Source organism: Schistocerca gregaria, chromosome 9 (assembly GCF_023897955.1).
Source record: "Schistocerca gregaria isolate iqSchGreg1 chromosome 9, iqSchGreg1.2, whole genome shotgun sequence".
NCBI lineage: Eukaryota > Metazoa > Arthropoda > Insecta > Orthoptera > Acrididae > Schistocerca > Schistocerca gregaria.
The window spans coordinates 190,741,518-190,763,047 of record NC_064928.1 but is presented as its reverse complement, the minus strand read 5'-3'; the positions used below and the strand labels follow the sequence as shown (position 1 = coordinate 190,763,047).

At 45.3% G+C, this 21,530-nt stretch overlaps 1 protein-coding gene across 1 annotated transcript in view; it reads left to right on the top strand.

Moving 5' to 3' along the window:
• The window catches only part of LOC126292260 (uncharacterized), a 949,965-nt gene that overhangs the window by 798,481 nt on the left and 129,954 nt on the right, over window positions 1–21,530 (top strand). The gene's annotated exons all lie outside the window — the stretch shown is intronic.

Below are 21,530 nucleotides of genomic sequence, written 5' to 3'. Positions count from 1 at the left end.
TCATGCAGAAAGTGTCATCACTTCTGTCTCTGTGCTGTTAGATTTTAGGCAGAAGTGATGACATTTTCTGCAGGACCTGACCACCATTTTGCAGGACAATGCTCAAGCACGTACAGTGCAAGCTGTCACTGATTTGTTTGACTGATGGGCTGCTGCTATACCACCTTCTGCATTCCCCTGACTTAATCCCTTGTGAGTTCAACTCGATTTCTAAACTGAAGGAAACATTTCACGGCATTCCCATCAGAACTGCTACAAACTCCTCGAGCAATAGACCGCGCCGCTTGAACTGTCAAATTAACTGGCAGTGCTAAGAGTATCCTACGACTTCACATCGCTGGCAAGGGGCTATACACAATGCTGGTGACTACTTTGAAGGTCAGTAAAACTTTGCAACACATATCTATTTCATAAGAGCTGTAAATAAATACACTCCTGGAAATGGAAAAAAGAAGACATTGACACCGGTGTGTCAGACCCACCATACTTGCTCCGGACACTGCGAGAGGGCTGTACAAGCAATGATCACATGCACGGCACAGCGGACACACCAGGAATCGCGGTGTTGGCCGTCGAATGGCGCTAGCTGCGCAGCATTTGTGCACCGCCGCCGTCAGTGTCACCCACTTTGCCGTGGCATACGGAGCTCCATCGCAGTCTTCATCACTGGTAGCATGCCGCGACAGCGTGGACGTGAACCGTATGTGCAGTTGACGGACTTTGAGCGAGGGCGTATAGTGGGCATGCGTGAGGCCGGGTGGACGTAACGCCGAATTTCTCAACACGTGGGGCGTGAGGTCTCCACAGTACATCGATGTTGTCGCCAGTGGTCGGCGGAAGGTGCACTCGCCCGTCGACCTGGGATCGGACCGCAGCGACGCACGGATGCACGCCAAGATCGTAGGCTCCTACGCAGTGCCGTAGGGGACCGCACCTCCACTTCCCAGCAAATTAGGGACACTGTTGCTCCTGGGATATCGGCGAGGACCATTCGCAACCGTGTCCATGAAGCTGGGCTACGGTCCCGCACACCGTTAGGCCGTCTTCCGCTCACGCCCCAACATCGTGCAGCCCGCCTCCAGTGGTGTCGCGACAGGCGTGAATGGAGGGACGAATGGAGACGTGTCGTCTTCAGCGATGAGAGTCGCTTCTGCCTTGGTGCCAATGATGGTCGTATGCGTGTTTGTCGCCGTGAAGGTGAGCGCCACAATCAGGACTGCATACGACCGAGGCACACAGGGCCAACACCCGGCATCATGGCGTGGGGAGCGATCTCCTACACTGGCCGTACACCTCTGGTGATCATCGAGGGGACACTGAATAGTGCACGGTACATCCAAACCGTCATCGAACCCATCGTTCTACCATTCCTAGACCGGCAAGGGAACTTGCTGTTCCAACAGGACAATGCACATCCGCATGTATCCCGTGCCACCCAACGTGCTCTAGAAGGTGTAACTACCCTGGCCAGCAAGATCTCCGGATCTGTCCCCCATTGAGCATGTTTGGGACTGGATGAAGCGTCTTCTCACGCGGTCTGCACGTCCAGCACGAACGCTGGTCCAACTGAGGCGCCAGGTGGAAATGGCATGGCAAGCCGTTCCACAGGACTACATCCAGCATCTCTACGATCGTCTCCATGGGAGAATAGCAGCCTGCATTGCTGCGAAAGGTGGATATACACTGTACTAGTGCCGACATTGTGCATGCTCTGTTGCCTGTGTGTATGTGCCTGTGGTTCTGTCAGTGTGATCATGTGATGTATCTGTCCCCAGGAATGTGTCAATAAAGTTTCCCCTTCCTGGGACAATGAATTCACTGTGTTCTTATTTCAATTTCCAGGAGTGTAGATGACACTATTAAAGTTCCAACCCTCGTATCTGATCTCTGCACGTGAAAACAGAATACGGTCTGTAGCGCAAACCTAAAACTACACCGTCGTGAAATTTCAACATTTCAGCTGCATTATCAAGGAAGAAAAAAATTATTGTGCGTTGCTCTCCAAGCCTTCCTCCTATTTGACGTTAAGAACGTAACTGAGAAAAAGTTTAAAATGGCGAATTTGCGCTCGATTTTATGTTGTATTTATATAGGTGGATGCTGTCTGCAAACTGTGTAGTAAATAGTGAGTAGTGAACAAATAGTAAATTGAAACATTGTGTCTGCTCCTACGGTTGTGCTGCATGAACATCGAAAATTTGATAATCAATCAACTTTTTTCCTTTCGTCACTCGTGGAAGCAAGCCATTAGGCACTCGACTACTTTGACATGTTATAGGTGCATGTGTGTCACCTGAGGGCAGAGATGAAGGATGTCTACGATTGAGTTGTAATACACGAGGGTTATTCGTAAAGTAAGGAACGATCGGTCGCGAAATGAAAATCCGATGAAGTCTTGCACAGGTGTGTTGGGCAGTGACTGTAGTATGCCCGTCGATCGTATTACGTCGTTCTTTTTAGTTCTGAGCACACAGGGAGCACAGACAACGAGCTGTACGCCAGCGTAGAGAATTGGCGGAAGGCACTGGCGGCTGCCTTCTGTAACGGAGGTATCTGAAAGTTGGTACAACGCTACGACAAACGTCTCAAGTCGGATAGACGAGTATACAGACAAGTACCTGGAATTTCTAGCTAACTGTTGCAAGTTAGACAGTTTTGATTTTCACTGTGGTTTCCTTACTTACCGGATAGCCCTCGTACACGACGGTCACTCCAAAAGAAATGCACACTATTTTTTTTAATGCAACTTTTATTCTACATGTTTGGAAGTTTTACAGTTTGTAGATAAATCCCTTAGGAACAATATTTTCATTTCTCCCCATAATTTCCATCCCTCTGAACTGCCTTACGCCACCTTGGAAACAGTGCCTGTATACCCGCATGGTAAAATTCTGCACCAACCTGTTGGAGCCACTGTTTGGCAGTGTGCACAAGGGGGTCGTCGTCTTCAAACCTTGTTCCACGAGGAGAGTCTTTCAGTTTCCGAAAGAGATGATAGTCACGTGGAGCCAAGTCAGGACTGTAAGCCGGCAGCGGTGGCCGTGCGGTTCTAGGCGCTGTAGTCCGGAACCGCGGGACTGCTACGGTCGCAGGTTCGAATCCTGCCTCGGGCATGGATGTGTGTGATGTCCTTAGGTTAGTTAGGTTTAAGTAGTTCTAAGTTCTAGGGGACTGATGACCTAAGATGTCAAGTCCCGTAGTGCTCAGAGCCATTTGAACCATTTGATTTGTGAACATGATTCGGTATGCGTGGTCCAAAAATGGATACATCACAGAAAACCATTTTGAATCAGGACTGTAAGGCGGGTGTTTTAGTGTTGTCCATCCGAGTTTTGTGATCGCTTCCACGGTTTTTTGACTGACATGTCGCCGTGCATTGTCGTGCAACAGCAAAACATCTTGCTTTTGCCGATGTGGTGGAACACGACTCGGTCAAGCTTGAAGTTTCTTCAGTGTCGTCACATATGCATCAGAATTTATGGTGGTTCCACTTGGCATGATGTCCACAAGCAAGAGTCCTTCGGAATCGAAAAACACCGTAGCCATAACTTTTCCTGCAGAAGGTGTGGCAGGAGAGCTTCTGTAAAGTTTGGAAGGTAGGAGACGAGTTACTGGCAGAAGTAAAGCTGTTAGTAGCGGCCGTGAGTCGTGTTACGGTAGCTCAGTTGGTAGAGCACTTGCCCGCGAAAGGCAAAGGTCCCGAGTTCGAGTCTCGGCCGGACACACAATTTGAATGTGTCTGGAAGTTTCATATCAGCGCACACTCCGCTGCAGAGTGAAAATCTCATTCTGGAAACATCCCCCAGGCTGGGGCTAAGCCATGTCTCCGCAATATCCTTTCTTTCAGGAGTGCTAGTTCTGCAAGGTTCGCAGGAGAGCTTCTGTAAAATTTGGAAGGTAGGAGACGAGGTACTGGCAGAAGTGAAGCTGTGAGTACCGGGCGTGAGTCGTGCTTCGGTAGCTCAGTTGGTAGAGCACTTGCCCGCGAAAGGCAAAGGTCCCGGGTTCGAGTCTCGGTCGGGCACACAGTTTTAATCTGCCAGGAAGTTTCATATCAGTGCACACTCCGCTGCAGAGTGAAAATCGCATTCTGTCAACAGCTGTCCGTACGATTGTGTTTTGCACAGAAGATGGCATTCCGGTCAACAACCACCCCAATAACGTTGGTGACAGGGCACCTCTTAAACAGGGTACTGTTCGCCCGGTAGTCCCACATCCCCAGTACACAGACGGTGCGGTATGACACAGAGAAGACGCCTACCACACTCTCTGAGGTGGAGGGCCACAGGAGGAATGGAAGGAGGACAGTCGCAAACTGATGCTGTCGGATGGCTGAAAGTGAATCCTTCTGTTGTTTCTCGGAGGATCCCACAGTTTATAGAGACCGAAACTGTATCCCAAAGATCAGGACAGGTCTGACCAGGCATGACATCAATGGGAGAGGACCGCTTTTGGCTGTACGGACACCACAGTACCGCCTTAGTACTGGCATCTGACCTCGCAGCGTCCCCTGGACGTGTTGTTTCGAGACGTACAGAAAGCTTCGGTAGAGAGGTCTTTACTGCTGTATGTGTACCTCTGTCGCGTCTTCACAGAAGGGACCGTCTAGAGTGGGGTTGTCAACATGACACCTGTACAGTCTAACAGTGGACCAATGTTATCTGTCCCGATTTGGTCTGGAGAATGGTTCTCACGGATTCGCATCTGGAGATAATGTGAAACAAGATTTAGGAATCCAGGCATTGCAGTAGCAGACCGATGTCGAGGAGGATCCCTCACGGTGTGGGCAGGAGTTATGTTGACCAGCCTAATACCTCTCCATGAAATTGTATGGGTGAAACGGCAAGGCTTAACGGCTGTCAGGTCTCTTGACGAGATCTTGGGAGCTCACGTGCTGTTGTTCCGAGGAGCTTTGGCCCCAGACTTCGTACTGATTGATGGACAATAACTCATAGAACTCAGGTGGTTGATGTTTCTTTGGAACATAACATCAGCACGGCGTGGTCTACTCACTCTCTCGATTTGAATCCCCTAGATCATGTCTGGGATGCACTGGGGAGACGCGTTGCATCATATCAGCATCCACCAACCACTCTGCAAGACTTTCTAGCAGCTCTGCGGTGAGAACGGGCGTTATTCCCTCAACATGAGACTGACGACATCAGTCACAACATGCCCCATCGTTGGCAGACCTATATTGCTGCCAGAAGAGGTCACACCTTGTACCGAGAACATTGACCTGTAATAGGAATGTGTGTGGAAGTCCGACAAGTAGGAAAATACGAAGAACATTATTGTCAACCGTGATGCATGTTGCGGTTGTTTACATTCGCGTATTCTTTACATTGTTTTTACTTTACTGTTACCTGTTTATACTGTCTTGCGACAAAATAAACGTAATCTTGCAAAACTTCCGTTTTTGATTTAATTTTCGGCAGCAGTGTACAGTGATTCACGAAGAAGGTTTTGTGTATAAATATTTCGCACAAATTCTGTGAAACATGATGAAAAACGATGCCATTGTCACCTATCGAACAGCTGCCATGACTGCCCCGACAATGCAGCGGTCAGTGCCTGATTGGCATGTGGTGTGATGATCTATCAGTGGAGTGTGTGGCTGCAAACAGAAAGGTTGTGGTATAGAATCCTGGCTGGACCACGTTTCTTCACTCAGTGATGTGCTTATACGAACTGAAATTATGACAATTTCTGACTGCCAAATTCTGCTTCCCTCAGATCATTAATTGCTCTTTATTCACTTCTAATTCTTGGAACAACGCTCACAGAGTTACTGAAGTATCGTAACAAGTACGATTAATAATGCAAAGATAACCACCTCATCATCAGGCTGTAATTTGAGACTTACACTCTCTGTGGCATTGGTCCATTACCTAGCTTGCAGTGAAACCAGTGCGTTGCCCTCGACAGCGTGTTCATCAGAGACAAGGGTATCATCAGGAGCGCCTCAGGGAAGTGTGGTAGGACAGCTGTTCTTCTCTATATACATAAATGATTTGGCTGATAGGGTCGGCAGCAGCTTCCGGTTGATTGCTGATGATGCTGTGGTGTACAGTGAAACTTGCCCTTTGCGAAATTATGAATTACTCTGCTGGTAAACATCTATGTTATTTGATAATGAGACAGCCGAGTGTACCTGAAGGTACTCAGACAGTTCTCTCTTTAGTTATTCTCATCATCACTAACCTCACACACAATATGTTTTTAGCGCAACGCAGTCTGACTTTCAATAATCCCTACAAAAGAATGGTCCTGACTAGCAATAACCTATACCTTTCATGACTCACTTACCTCACAAAAATCTTCGTTACTCGAACTACTGCAATACAGCGAGCGCCGCTACTGCCAGCTAAATGAAAGATTCCAACTACTGAAGGCACTAACTACTGATAGGCATAGTTAGCAAATGAAAGATTTTGATAGAAAACAAACAATGTATTTATCTTAATAGCGTTCAAAAATCGTTATATATATAATTTTGTGACATCCCATTAAACAAATTTCCTTTTTTTGACGGACACACGTCCAGATCGTCCGCTCTCAAAATTCTACCATCTATCTCTCCACACACTGCTGGCTGCTAACCTCCAACTGCACAACGCTACGCGCTGTTCACATCGAACTGCCCAACTCTACAATAGCAAATATGCCAACAATGCCAACCAGCCACAGACTGCACACAGCACAGTCAGTGACTTTCATACAGAGCGGAACATGGCGTTACCAAATTAAAAACATAAACGGCCTAATTGCAACTGTAAGGTGTCGAAGTTGAGTGACTTGTAAGAGAATACAGGATGACTTTGAGAAAATTTCCCTAAATGTGAAAAAATGTAAATTAATGCGGATGAGTAGGAACAACGTTAGTAGGGTCATTCTTCGCACAGTCATGTCGTTTAAAATTCTGGGAGTAGCGTTGAAAAGCGATATGAGGTGGAACGAGCATGTGAGGACTGTAGTAGAGAAAATGAATGGTCGACTTCAGTTTATTGGGAGAATTTTAGGAAAGAGTGGTTCACCTATAAAGGAGACAGCATAAAGGGAGCTGGTGGGACCTTTTCTTGATTACAGTTTGAGCGTTTCGGATTCGTACCAGCTCGGATTGAAAGAAAACATCGCACTTATTCAGAGGTGAGCTGCTAGATTTGTTGGCGGTAGGTTCTGACAACTCGTGAGTGTTGCGGAGATGCTTCGGAAACTCAAATGGGAATTCCTGGAGGGAAGGCGACGTTCTTTTCGGGAAACGCTGTTGAGAAAATTTAGAGAGCCGGCATTTGAAGCAGACTGCCAGACGATTCTACTGCCGCCAACATACACTGTGCGTAAGGACCACGAATATAAAATACGAGAAATTTGGGCCCATAAGGAGGCATACAGACAGTCGTTTTTCCCTCGCTCTGCTATCGAGTGCAACAGGAAAGAAAGTGGGTAGTAGTGGAGCAGATTACCCTCCCCACGTGCCGTACGGTGACTTGAGGAGTGTCTATGTAGATGTAGCTGTAAAATCAAATATTTTTAACCAATAATTCCGTCCAAACGTTGGAGAACAATAGTGTAGCGAAAAGACACGCGAATCCAAAATATGTGGTGCAGTTTTTATTTTTTATTTTATTTTTTTTTTTTTTTTTACTTCAAGCAACATGTTTTCAGAAACACTACTTTGGTTCGTTTACGTACAGCACATTTTTAGGCACAGCACATTCTTTGAGCAGCTCAGCGGACGGCTCGACTTTCAGCTTTCTGTATTCCTCGAATCAATCTCTGAGATGCAGGGCGAAGAAGTCCGCCAAAAAGAGTGCGCGACGAAAAACTGCGGCAATGCGTCTCAGTAATGCATCGCAGTGCGTACTAAAATTCACAAGAAGTGTGCTGTAACACGAGCCAAGCACGTCCATCATTGGAGCTAATTCTCATTTATTTCTTTCATTTGTGCTACCTCAAAAAATGGTTCAAATGGCTCTGAGCACTGTGGGACTTAACTTCTGAGGTCATAAGTCCCCTAGAACTTAGAACTACTCAAACGTAACTAACCTAAGGACCTCACACACATCCATACCCGAGGTAGGATTCGAACCTGCGACCGTTGCGGTCGCGCGGTTCCAGACTGTAGCGCCTAGAACCACTCGGTCACGCCGGCCAGCTGTGCTACCTCAGGCAGCTTCCGATATGTATTGAATCACACACACACACACACACACTTACACCCATGATTTAGAATACAGTATTTACATTACATTGACTGTAAACATATTACCTTCATCACGATCTGACCCGACCATTGCTATGTGATGTCACTCCAAACGTGACGAATGACGGACACAAAATTCATACACCCAGACAACTTTACTAGCCGGCCGCTGTGGTCGAGCGGATCTAGGCACTTCAGTCCGGAACGACGCGGATGCCACGGTCCCAGATTCGAATCCTGCCTTGGGCATGGATGTGTGTGATGTCCTTAGGTTAGTTAAGTTTAAGTAGTTCTGTCTGGGGGCTGATGACCTCAGATGTTAAGTCCCACAGTGCTTAGAGTCATTTGTACCATATGTCAACTTTCCTTCCGTGTGCTGCTTACATCGCTTAAGTTACATGAATGTAACTTCCTGGCAGATTAAAACTGTGTGCCGGGCCGAGACTCGAACTCGGGACCTTTGCCTTTCGCGGGCAAGTACTCTGCCAACTGAGTTACCAAAGCACGACTCACTCCCCATTATAACAGCTTTATTCCTGCCTGCGGAAGGCAATGGTCCCGAGTTCGAGTCTCGCTCCGGCTCACAGTTTTAATCTGCCATGAAGTTTCATATCAGCGCACACTCCGCTGCAGAGTGAAAACCTCATTCTGGATACATGAAAGTAACTGTGTACAGGTACTTTGCGTAGTTCTTTGAAATTTATCGATACCTCTACGCGCAGTGGCCCGTAAACAAAATAGGATATGCCACCAAGTCATGCGGCAGTAGATAACGAAAAGCTAACGGTGCTAAGGCGGGCCGATTAGCTAGTTACCTTTTTTATAATTTTGATCAGTATTACCTCTTGTAACAATGTGAGACATACTTTTAAAGACCACGTGTCTGTGTGTATTGCGATAACCATGCACAAAATTACTACAAAAATAACTCTTCACCTTATTATACACGGAAGAATACCAAGAGGAGTTTCGAACCTTAGTAAAACTAGTATGATTGTACCCGAAATAAAGGAACTTAATAATTTTTTCTTACTGATAAGAGTGTAGATAATTATTCGACTATCACACTAAAGATCCACTTGAAAAGTAATTAACACTGACTGACAAAAGAAGCTGTAAGCTCTTCGTTTATTAGTTTTAGTATTAGTTACCTTTCGTTCTTCTCCTGTCTTGGTGATAAGACGTGCTGTGTAATTTTAAAGTGAAATTGTGCTCAAAAATGAAACTGCTTATGAAGCAGAACAAATTCCCCACATACGATACCAGGGATCCCAGCTCCTGTACCACACAAATATTGTTATTATTATTTTTTCTTTCTTATCTCAGACGTTATGTCTGGTCGAAAGTGGAAAGTGACGTGGACCTTGATCAAGCGTGACTTCCTTTTAACTGTACGGTATATGTTATATTGCATTTACGAACTTTCGGGTAATTGAACATATATCTATAATTACGGATTTCTGTAGTTGTATATATAAGTTTGGATGTAGCCGTATTGCATTGATGTACTGGTGGATATTGTGTGGTATGACTCCTGTAGTTGATAGTATAATTGGTATAATGTCAACTTTATCCTGATGCCACATATCCTTGACTTCCTCAGCCAGTTGGATGTATTTTTCAATTTTTTCTCCTGTTTTGTTTTGTATATTTGTTCGACTATCTTCACGACGGCGCTGCTCAGCAATAGAGGTACGTGCGTGTGTTCATCTCTTTCTCGCCGTGGCCGCCAATGTCAATTTCAAAATATTTGCCGCGACATTCAGAACCTGCAATTTTTCTTCTCATTTAATTACGAAGTACGGTTATTTTCTTTCTCAAATGAATAAATGCATTTTAAGCACAACTCCTTTTACCCAGTCCACGGGGAATGATAGTACGTGCCTCTATGCCGATCGTACGTTCGCATACGTTTGAGTGTGTACCACCGTAACTATACTTATTACCCATTTCCTGTACGGTATTAATTCTTATTTTGAACCACTCACTATCGGATGTACGTGCCCCCTTATTTTGTGCAGTCAGTCGGGTGTATTCTTTAATAGCTTTCCTTTTAATATTCAGTGGCTTAGTTTCCACAGTTGACCTTTGCCTGTGTCGCAGCGACGCTTCACGCGAAATACTTGTTACGCGACATTCATAAACCTCTCATTCCAAGATTACGAAGCCGGCTGACTAAGGTTCTAACGATTTAACAGGGCGGTTACACCGACTTACTTCTGAAACAGTCCTGGCATTTTGAATACGTCGTCATTGGTTGAACTGCTTGATCTGGATTAAGCCTCTTGTGTGTCGGAATAATGTAAGCATGCTAGAGCATTTACTGTCTGACAGGAGATTTAACGCGAGAGTAGCACGACACTCAACTTGCGCCCGTGGTGCACACGTTTGCTTTACTCCTCTCCTCCTGTCGTGAGTTTGCTAGAGGCTCTCGCATCTCAGCGAGGCGGCCAAATTGCCTGTCGCTAGCGGAACGAACCTCGAGCCGACTTCCGCCGTGATGGAGCAATCTGCGCTGCCCTCTCGGGTGGGCGCTGACTAAGCGTTCCGCAAACAGCGTTCTGCAGACAGCCACACCGCGCCGAACAAGCTGTGTAAGGTTTGAGCGGGCCGTGCTGGGCCGCCGCCGACTCAATAGTGGAAGGGCAGTCGGCTCCCATTTGGATTTCTTCGTGGTCCTCCGAGTTGCTACACGAGGAGAACTCTGTGTACGGGTCCGCAGCTGATGGGTATATTTTGGTGAAATGACTGTCCAAAGCCACGCGCAGGACAGGTGCCATCAGATGGGTCGGGTGTATACAGTATTTATGCGATATAATAGACGTCACTAGCTGAAAGACTCTGTTGGAGCAGTAGTGAAAACACTGTAATTTTATTTCTGGGTTTGTTTGTTTGATTTTCTACTCGTATACTGATTACTACTATTATTATGTTTCGTTAAGAGACTGGGAGAAGGTGTGAGTGTGAAATACTGTTTTACTATCATGCTCATAAATTAAGGATAATTGCAGAATGTGGTGGTGCCACACAACGTGGCACTACACAAAACTGGCGCTGATTGCATAGCCACATAGGGAACACACGGTGTTGGTGATAAGTTGAAAAAACTGTCCGAAAACACATGTGCTACAAAACGCCACTGTTTCCAGCGCATGTACCCCGGCATCAATATAGGATATGATCACCATGAACATCCGAACAAGCTGCACAGCGGGTTGGCACACTCTGGATCAGGTGGTCGAGCAGCTGCTGGGGTACAGCCTCCCATTCTTCCACCAGTGCCTGTCGGGGCTCCGGAGGTGTCCTTGGAGTTTGAAGACGTGCAGCGATACGTCGACCGACAGCATCCCAGACTTGCTGGATAGGGTTGAGGTCTGGAGAACAGGCAGGCCACTCCATTCGCCTGGTATCTTCTGTTTCAAGGTACTCCTCAACGATGGCAGGTGGGGCCGTCAGCAGGAAGGTGGGACCCACTGCACCCTTGAAAAGGCGGACATACTGATGCAAAATTGCGTCCCGATACACGTGACCTGTTACAGTTCCTCTGTCAAAAACATGCAGGGGTTTACGTGCACCAATCATAATCCCACCTCACACCATAAAACCACGACCTCCTTACAGGTCCCTCTGAAGGACATTAAGGGGTTGGTATCTGGTTCCTAGTTCGCGACAGGTGAAAACCCGGCGAGAATCACTGTTCAGACTATACTTGGACACGTCCGTGTACATAACCTGGGACCTCTGTTCCAATGAGCATGTACTGTGTTCTTGACACAAGGCTTTACGGGCTCTCCTGTTACCAGGGGTCAGTGGAATGCACCTTTCAGGTCTCCGAGAGAATAAAACATGTCTGTTCAGTAATCTGCAGACTGTGTGTCTGGAGACAACTGTTCCAGTGGCTGCGGTAAGGTCCCGAGCAAGGCTACGTGCAGTACTCCGTGGCCGTCTGCGGCCATTGATGGTGAGACTTCGGTCTTCTTGTGGTGTTGTACACTGTGGACGTCCCATACTGTAGCGCATGGACACGTTTCCTGTCTGCTGGAATCGTTGCCATAATCTTGACATCACGCTTTGTGGCACACGAAGGGCCCGTGCTAAGACCTGCTGTGTTTGACCAGCCTCCAGTCTCCCTAGTATTCTACCCCTCATAACGCCATCAGTATGTGTTCTTTGAGCCATTTTCATCATACAGTCACCATTAGCACGCCTGGAAACGTCTGCACACTTACTCGCTGCGCCGTACTCTGATATGCACCAACACCAACCCTGCGTATGTGGACTGCTGTCAGCGCCTCCGTGCGACGATCGCAGGTCAGATGCACCGCATGGTCATACCCCGAGGTGATGTAGACCTGCACGCCGCCCACCAGAGCGTTGTTTCACCATGTATCAGCATTATCCTCATTTTAAGAGCCTGAGTGTATATAAAATTTTTATACTATACAGTGGAGTAATCGGTCACATGAGTAATGTTCGACAATGATCTGTGTTAGTCATTCGTATAGGTGAATGTATTATAAACTAGTTTGTCAGTTTATGGTTGTGGGGAAATGAAATTATGATTTCGGAAAAGCAGTTTTCATTAGAGGGAATTAATCTTATATTTGTGGGTTTTCCGAATTTATTGATGGTCATTCACTGTTCTGATTCAGAGACAAATTTTGATTGGTTTTGTACATATCCGCGGGATTGAGCGCGTTGGATCCTGCTTTCTGATTGGCTGTGATGTCTCTCTTGGCAATTCGCACGTATTTTGCGAATTAGAATCTTCTTTTGTGAAGAGAGATGGACACTGTCGTGGCTTGGATGTCGTAGTGATCAGACATATTGATAAGTGCTTCGTTGAAAATTATTAACATTCTGATGTTTTGGTATTAAAATGTTTGAGAAGTACCATAAAGTGTGGAAAGAATTTCGAGATAATGCACAAGACGAAATTTAGAACATTTGGCGACACTAAGCGTTTTGGTTACTCGCCAACTCGAACATTTTGTTCCGTGTGGCTGACATTAGCAACATTTGCTTTCGAAGGAACAACCCGTTTGTAAATTTCCGGTGAAGGATTACCAGAAACTGGCTACGGTTATGAATGATGTGTGCGCGTGGTTTTTCGAGACTTCGTACAGTTTAGAATAAGGCTTCGTAGTAACTAGTGTATGCTAACTTACCATAATGGAGTGAAATTGTACGCACGAAAATACTTACTGAAACGCTCGCTAAGGCCGCTGGGGAGAACAGGTAATTAGGATTGCGGAAAGGGCCAAATAAGGTAGGGTCAGTTTCACCTTCTAATTGTAATTTATTTTAATTTAATAACACTTTTACAACCAAAGCGACACATAGCCGAACCTTTATCCAATGAAACTCTTTCACGGCTGAAGGCCTTCAAGCAAGAAATCCTAAAAATCAACAAGATAAAAATCCAATTAAAATAACAGATAAAATAATAAAAAAAACATGTATCACAGCTAGGTGGAAAGCCTCAAGGCAAAGCAGATAGAACAATCATTTGCAAGGTGCGATACAAATGGCTGAAGGCCACAATTAAGTTTCAAAATTTTGAAAGATGTTACCATAATCTTTAAAGGCAGAAGGCCCCAATGTTTAAGCTTGAAAGAATAAAGTTGCAAGGCTGAAAGCCTACTATTTGTTTTGCAAAAAATTAAAAAAATTAAAAATAAACATAAGCCTTAAATTTCAAGTAGATTATAAAAATATTTTTGAAACATCCGGTACCTGTAGATGTGGAACCAGTGTAAACAAAACGTGCATGTAGCATCTCTCTAAAGGCCTCAACGTTGACGGGAAAAACTCCCACCACCCTCCATTTCTTTGACACTCCACTAAAACATGTTTCCAATTCACGGCTGAAAAAATGCCCCGGAACGAATGTACTAGCTTGAGTGATTACTTCCGTATGCCACATGTGAGACTAGGTCACGTGAAGAAGAACACGTTCGAAATATCCATTTTAGTTACGAGATTACGGCTTTTCCGCAGTTGGGGGCGCTATATTATACCCATGTGATGAATGTACTCGGATTCCGATTTCTCTCGGAATATTACAGGCTGCACTCCGACAGAGGCAAGATATTAGATCACAACCACCTTCTACTCTTACGAGATTACAGCCTCTAATGACTAATAAGGGAGATCGGTACACTAACATTAAAATCAGCACAGCCGGAGATCTTCGTCTGCTCACACAGTGTCCCGTACGCTGTCAGTGGCCGGTTTTTCCGCAGCAAAATTACTTTCACCCGCATGTCTTGATTAGACGCTTCCCTTCCGCACAAATGACTTAATATATAGTTCAGCCGCGCTTACAGTGCAACTACGCCGATTGTAACTACGTACTGTGTTGCCTAGCAGATCCTCTTCAACGCTACCGACAGAGAGGCGGGGCTAAAGAAAAACAGTATCTTTGTGCGGAAAAATAATCGCAGTTGCTTTGTAAAGGTTGAGAAAGGTTCTTTGCCTCGCCTTGTATGCGCTTGGCTCCGAGGAATATTTCTTGGGTGTTGTGCAAGCTCTCTGAAAATTAGGTTTGCCGTAAATCGGACAGTTTACTCGCGACGGCGCGAATTCTCGAAGGCACTGACAAATGCTACGAGCTCTACATGCTGCTAGGCGAACCAAATGAATAAAGTTAGGCGGCAGTCGCTGTTGTCGGCTCAGCCCACACTTCCGGGCCAGGTAATAACGTCGCTGTACAGGGTCGTTAAGAATTCGAATGGAAAGTCGGGTCAGTGGTTCAGGCTGTGTGACGATTCGCATTGTAATACACTGGCGGTCGAAAGCGAGACGGACGAAAATACTGCTCACATTCAGGACTTTTTTTCTCCGTACTGGGATGTAGTAGAAGAAATGGTTCAAATGGCTCTGAGCACTATGCGACTTAACTTCTGAGGTCATCAGTCGCCTAGAACTTAGAACTAATTAAACCTAACTAACCTAAGGGCATCACACACACATCCATGCCCGAGGCAGGATTCGAACCTGCGACAGTAGCGGTCGCTCGGCTCCAGACTGTAGCGCCTAGAACCGCACGGCCACTCCGGCCGGCGGATGTAGTAGACAAATGGGGTTTCCTGCAGTGAATAAAGTATACATTGAGGTTTTTATTGGTATTTTTTTTATTGAAAAACATTTATATTTTTACCGTGAAAGGGGAATTTTCTGAGGCAGATCTGAAACGAGGTAGATCGGCGTTTGCCGCCGTAACTCCGGTTGTGGTTATCTGAAACGTTAGTTAACATGTCACCCTTATCCTTACAGATGTAATTTTAGTTCATCTGGGAGATTCGCAATACAATTTTTTTTTTAGCGAAATTATAACTATTTGAAAGATAAAGGCCATTTTTGGATCCCTCTTAGAAATACTAAATACTAGCATAAAAAAAAAACAGCTACAATGAACTGCTTCAAGGGAGACAAAAAATCATTAAAATCGGATGAAAATTGAACCGTGGGCAACGACAACCATGCCGAAACACATGGTTTTGAGAAAAACGCGTTTACACACTCAAGCTCATAAATTAAGGATAATTACAGAATGTTGTGCCACAGAACGTGGCATTGCAGAAAACTGGCGCTAATAGCATAGGTACATAGGAAACCCACGCGACGCAGATCTGTAAGTCCACGGTATTGGTGATAAGTTGAGAAAACCGTCCCGAAACACATGTGCTATAAACCGCCACTGTTTCCTGCGCATGTGCCCTGATATCAATATGGGATATGATCACCATGCACACGTACACAGGCTGCACAACGGGTTGCCAAACTCTGGATCAGGTGGTCGAGCAGCTGCTGGGGTATAGCCTCCCATTCTTGCACCAGTGCCTGTCGGAGCACCTGAAGTGTCGTAGGGGTTTGAAGACGTGCAGTGATACGTCGACCGAGAGCATCCCAGACGTGTTCGATGGGGTTTAGGTCTGGAGAACAGGCAGGCCACTCCATTCGCCTGATACTTCTGTTTCGAGGTACTCCTCCACGATGGGAGCTCGTTGGGACCGTGCATTATCATCCATCAGGAGGAAGGTGGGGCCCAGTGCATCCCTGAAAAGGTGGACATACTGGTGCAAAATAACGTCCCGATACACCTGACCTGTTAGAGTTCCTCTGTCAAAGACATGCCTTGATGTACGTGCACCAATCATGATCCCATCCCACACCAGCAAACCATGACCTCCACATAGGTCCGTTTCAAGGACAGTAAAGTGTTGGTATCTGGTTCATGGTTCACGCCAGATGAAAACCTAGCGAGAATCACTGTTCAGAATATACCTGGACTCTTCCGTGAACCTGGGACCACTGTTCCAATGAGCATGTACTGTGTTCTTGACACCAGGCTTTATAGGATCTCCTGTGACCAGGGGTCAGTGGAACGCATCTTGCAGGTCTCCGGGCGAACAAACCATGTCTGTTCCGTCGTCTGTAGTCTTATGTGTCTGGAGAGAACTGTTCCAGTGCCTGCGGCTAGGTCCAGAGCAAGGCTACCTGCAGTACTCCGAGGCCGTCTGCAGGCAATGATGGTGATATATCGGACTTCCTGTGATGTTGTACACTGTGGACGTCCCGTACTGTAGCGCCTGGACACGTTTCCTGTCTGCTGGAATCGTTGCCGTAATCTTGAGATCACACTTTGTGGCACAGTGAGGCCCTGTGCTACGACCTGCTGTGTTTGACCAACCTCTAGTCGCCCTCATAACGTCGTCAATATGTGTTCTTTGAGCCATTTTCAAAACACAGTCACCATTAGTACGTCTGAAAACGTCTGCATACTTCCTCGCTGCACCGTACAGAGACATGCACCAACACACCTCTTCGTATGTGGACTGCTGCCAGCGCCACCGTGCGACAACAGCATGGTCATATCCCGTGGTGATTTAAACCCGCAAACCGGCCACCAGAGCGTTGTTTCACCATGTATCAGCATTATCCTTAATTTATGATCATGAGTGTAGTTTGACAAGCATTTATCGTATAAAGGAAGGGACAAAGCTTGACAGTTACGGGACATCATTGATGCCTGGCCCATAATAACTATCTCCACGTATAGTGGATTGCCGCTTCCTGCTGCTTTGACCTGATAAGCCCTCATTTTTGTCCTCAGAGCCCTTTTCGTCGCTGAGTGCATCATCACCGCTGGCGTCTCTGTCTTCACAGAGTCTGCGCATTTCATCGCCGATTTTGATTTCTAGGGCATTTGCCACGTGTATTCATGCAGTATGGCCTACATTGAATAGACATACAGCCAAATTTGATGCGGCGTCGACTATTTCTCTTCTGCTGGATGTTATCTTCGGAGCGCATCTCCAAATGAGACTACTGGAACTTTCGTTCACATTTTGAGTAACACCGTCCAAGCAATGGTACAGCAAATCAGATTTACTCAGATCGGTATAACCAGGTGTGATGGCATCGATAACGACTTGTAGCAACCGGTTCTCTAACGCCGAGGCGTGCCTTGCACACTCCGCTTCAGGGATCGTTACTTTTTGGAGTTCGCGCATAGTGTTTTGGGGAATAATTTTTCAGTGTATGTACATTCCAATAAGGTAATAAAAACATTTCAAGTTTTTTTTCGACCGTCGCTCTGTTGTTTCACCTTTAGGACGAAAGTAAGTTTCGCAAGATGTTTCACCGCCAAGCTACATACCTCGATGACACCTGAGATGCCCTGTAAACCCGCTGGCCAGAACAGGTGATTAGGATTGTGGAAAGGGCCAAATATGGTTGGGGTAAGTTTCACCTTCAGATTGTAATTTATTGTAATTTAATAACACATTTACACACATTTACAACCAAATAGGCACACAGGCGAACTTTTACAACTATGAGTTTCCAAAAATCAATTCTTTCATGGCCGAAGGCCTCCAAACAAGAAATTTTAAATATCAACAAGATAAAAATGCAGTTAAGATAGCAAATAAAATAATTAACATATTTCTATTACAGCTAGGCTGAAAGCTCCAAGGCAGAAGTGTATCGACAAACATAAACAAGATGCAATACAAACGGCTGAAGGTCCGCAATAAAAGTTTCAAAATATTAAAATAAATCACCATAACCTTTCAAAGGCAGAAAGCCGCTATGTTTTTGTTTAAAGGATAATTTCAAGAATGAGGTTTTAAGCGGCTGAAAGCCCACAACTGATTATCCAAAATTCAAAAAAATACCATAAAACACAGTAAAACCAAGAATTTTTAAATCTTTGGCTATGATAGATTGTTGTTGTCTTCAGTCCTGAGACTGGTTTGATGCAGCTCTCCATGCTACTCTATCCTGTGCAAGCTTCATGATCTCCCAGTAGCTACTGCAACCTACATCCTTCTGAATCTGCTTAGTGTATTCATCTATTGCTCTCTACGATTTTTACCCTCCACGCTGCCCTCCAATGCTAAATTTGTGATCCCTTGATGCCTCAAAACATGTCCTACCAACCGATCCCTTCTTCTAGTCAAGTTGTGCCACAAACTTCTCTTCCCCCCAATCCTATTCAATACCTCCTCATTAGTTACGTGATCTATCCACCTTATCTTCAGCATTCTTCTGTAGCACCACATTTCGAAAGCTTCTATTCTCTTCTTGTCCAAACTAGTTATCGTCCATGTTTCACTTCCATACATGGCTACACTCCAAACAAATACTTTCAGAAACGACTTTCTGATACATAAATCTATATTCGATGTTAACAAATTTCTCTTTTTCAGAAACGCTTCCCTGGCCATTGCCAGTCTACATTTTATATCCTCTCTACTTCGACCATCATCAGTTATTTTACTTCCTAAATAGCAAAACTCCTTTACTACTTTACGTGTCTCATTTCCTAATCTAATTCCCTCAGTATCACCCGATTTAATTTGACTGCATTCCATTATCCTCGTTTTGCTTTTGTTGATGTTCATCTTGTATCCTCCTTTCAAGACACTGTCCATTCCGTTCAACTGCTCTTCCAAGTCCTTTGCCGTCTCTGACAGAATTACAATGTCATCGGCGAACCTCAAAGTTTTTACTTCTTCTCCATGAATTTTAATACCTACTTCAAATTTTTCTTTTGTTTCCTTTACTGCTTGGTCAATATACAGATTAAATAACATCGGGGAGAGGCTACAACCCTGTCTCACTCCTTTCCCAACCACTGCTTCCCTTTCATGCCCCTCGACTCTTATGACTGCCATCTGGATTCTGTACAAATTGTAAATAGCCTTTCGCTCCCTGTATTTTACCCCTGCCACCTTCACATCTACATCTACATGACTACTCTGCAATTCACATTTAAGTGCTTGGCAGAGGTTCATCGAACCACAATCATACTATCTCTCTACTATTCCACTCCCGAAGAGCGAGCGGGAAAAACGAACACCTAAACCTTTCTGTTCGAGCTCTGATTTCTCTTATTTTATTTTGATGATCATTCCTACCTATGTAGGTTGGGCTCAACAAAATATTTTCCCATTCGGAAGAGAAAGTTGGTAAAACGGTCTCGCCGCGACGAAAAACGTCTATGCTGTAATGACTTCCATCCCAACTCGTGTATCATATCTGCCACACTCTCTCCCCTATAACGCGATAATACAAAACGAGCTGCCCTTTTTTGCACCCTTTCGATGTCCTCCGTCAATCCCACCTGGTAAGGATCCCACACCGCGCAGCAATATTCCAACAGAGGACGAACGAGTGTAGTGTAAGCCGTCTCTTTAGTGGACTTGTTGCATCTTCTAAGTGTCCTGCCAATGAAACGCAACCTTTGGCTCGCCTTCCCGACAATATTATCTATGTGGTCCTTCCAACTGAAGTTGTTCGTAATTTTAACACCCAGGTACTTCGTTGAATTGACAGCCTTGAGAATTGTACTATTTATCGAGTAAATGAATTCCAACGGATTTCTTTTGGAACTCATGTGGATCATCTCACACTTTTCGTTATTTAGCGTCAACTGCCACCTGACACACCATACAGCAATCTTTTCTAAATCGCTTTGCAGCTGATACTGGTCTTCGGATGACCTTACTAGACGGTAAATTACAGCATCATCTGCGAACAGTCTAAGAGAACTGCTCAGATTGTCACCCAGGTCATTTATATAGATCAGGAACAGTAGAGGTCCCAGGACGCTTCCCTGGGGAACACCTGATATCACTTCAGTTTTACTCGATGATTTGCCGTCTATTACTACGTACTGCGACGTTCCTGACAGGAAATCACGAATCCAGTCGCACAACTGAGACGATACCCCATAGCTCCGCAACTTGATTAGAAGTCGCTTGTGAGGAACGGTGTCAAAAGCTTTCCGGAAATCTAGAAATACGGAATCAACTTGAGATCCCCTGTCGATAGCGGCCATTACTTCGTGCGAATAAAGAGCTAGCTGCGTTGCACAAGAGCGATGTTTTCTGAAGCCATGCTGATTACGTGTCAATAGATCGTTCCCTTCGAGGTGATTCATAAGGTTTGAATACAGTATATACTCCAAAACCCTACTGCAAACCGACGTCAATGATATAGGTCTGTAGTTAAATGGATTACTCCTACTACCCTTCTTGAACACTGGTGCGACCTGCGCAATTTTCCAATCTGTAGGTACAGATCTATCGGTGAGCGAGCGGTTGTATATGAGTGCTAAGTAATTAGCAACAATTTGAAAGAGAGTATTCCAGTCAACATTGTCAAAAGCTTTCTCTAAGTCTACAAACGCTAGAAACGTAGGTTTGCCCTTCCTTAATCTAGCTTCTAAGATAAGTCGTAAGGCCAGTATTGCCCCACGTGTTCCAACATTTCTACGGAATCCAAACTGATCCTCCCCGAGGTCCGCATCTACCAGTTTTTCCATTCGTCTGTAAAGAATTCGCGTTAGTATTTTTGCAGCTGTGACAAATTAAACTGATAGTTCGGTAATTTTCGCATCTGTCAGCAACTGCTTTCTTTGGGATTGGAATTATTATATTCTTCTTGAAGTCTGAGGGTATTTCGCCTGTCTCACACATCTTACTCACCAGCTGGTAGAGTTTTGTCATGACTGGCTCTCCCAAGGCCGTCAGTAGTTGTAATGGAATGTTGTCTACTCCTGGGGCCTTGTTTCGGCTCAGGTCTTTCAGTACTCTGTCAAACTCTTCACGCAGTATCGTATCTCCCGTTTCATCTTCCTCTACATCAACTTCCATTAGCATAGTATTGTCCTCAAGTACATCGCCAGTGTAGAGACCCTCTGTATACTCCTTCCACCTTTCTGCTTTCCCTTCTTTTCTTAGAACTGGGTTTCTATCGGAGCTCTTGATATTCATACAAGTGGTTCTCTTTCCTCCAAAGGTCTCTTTAA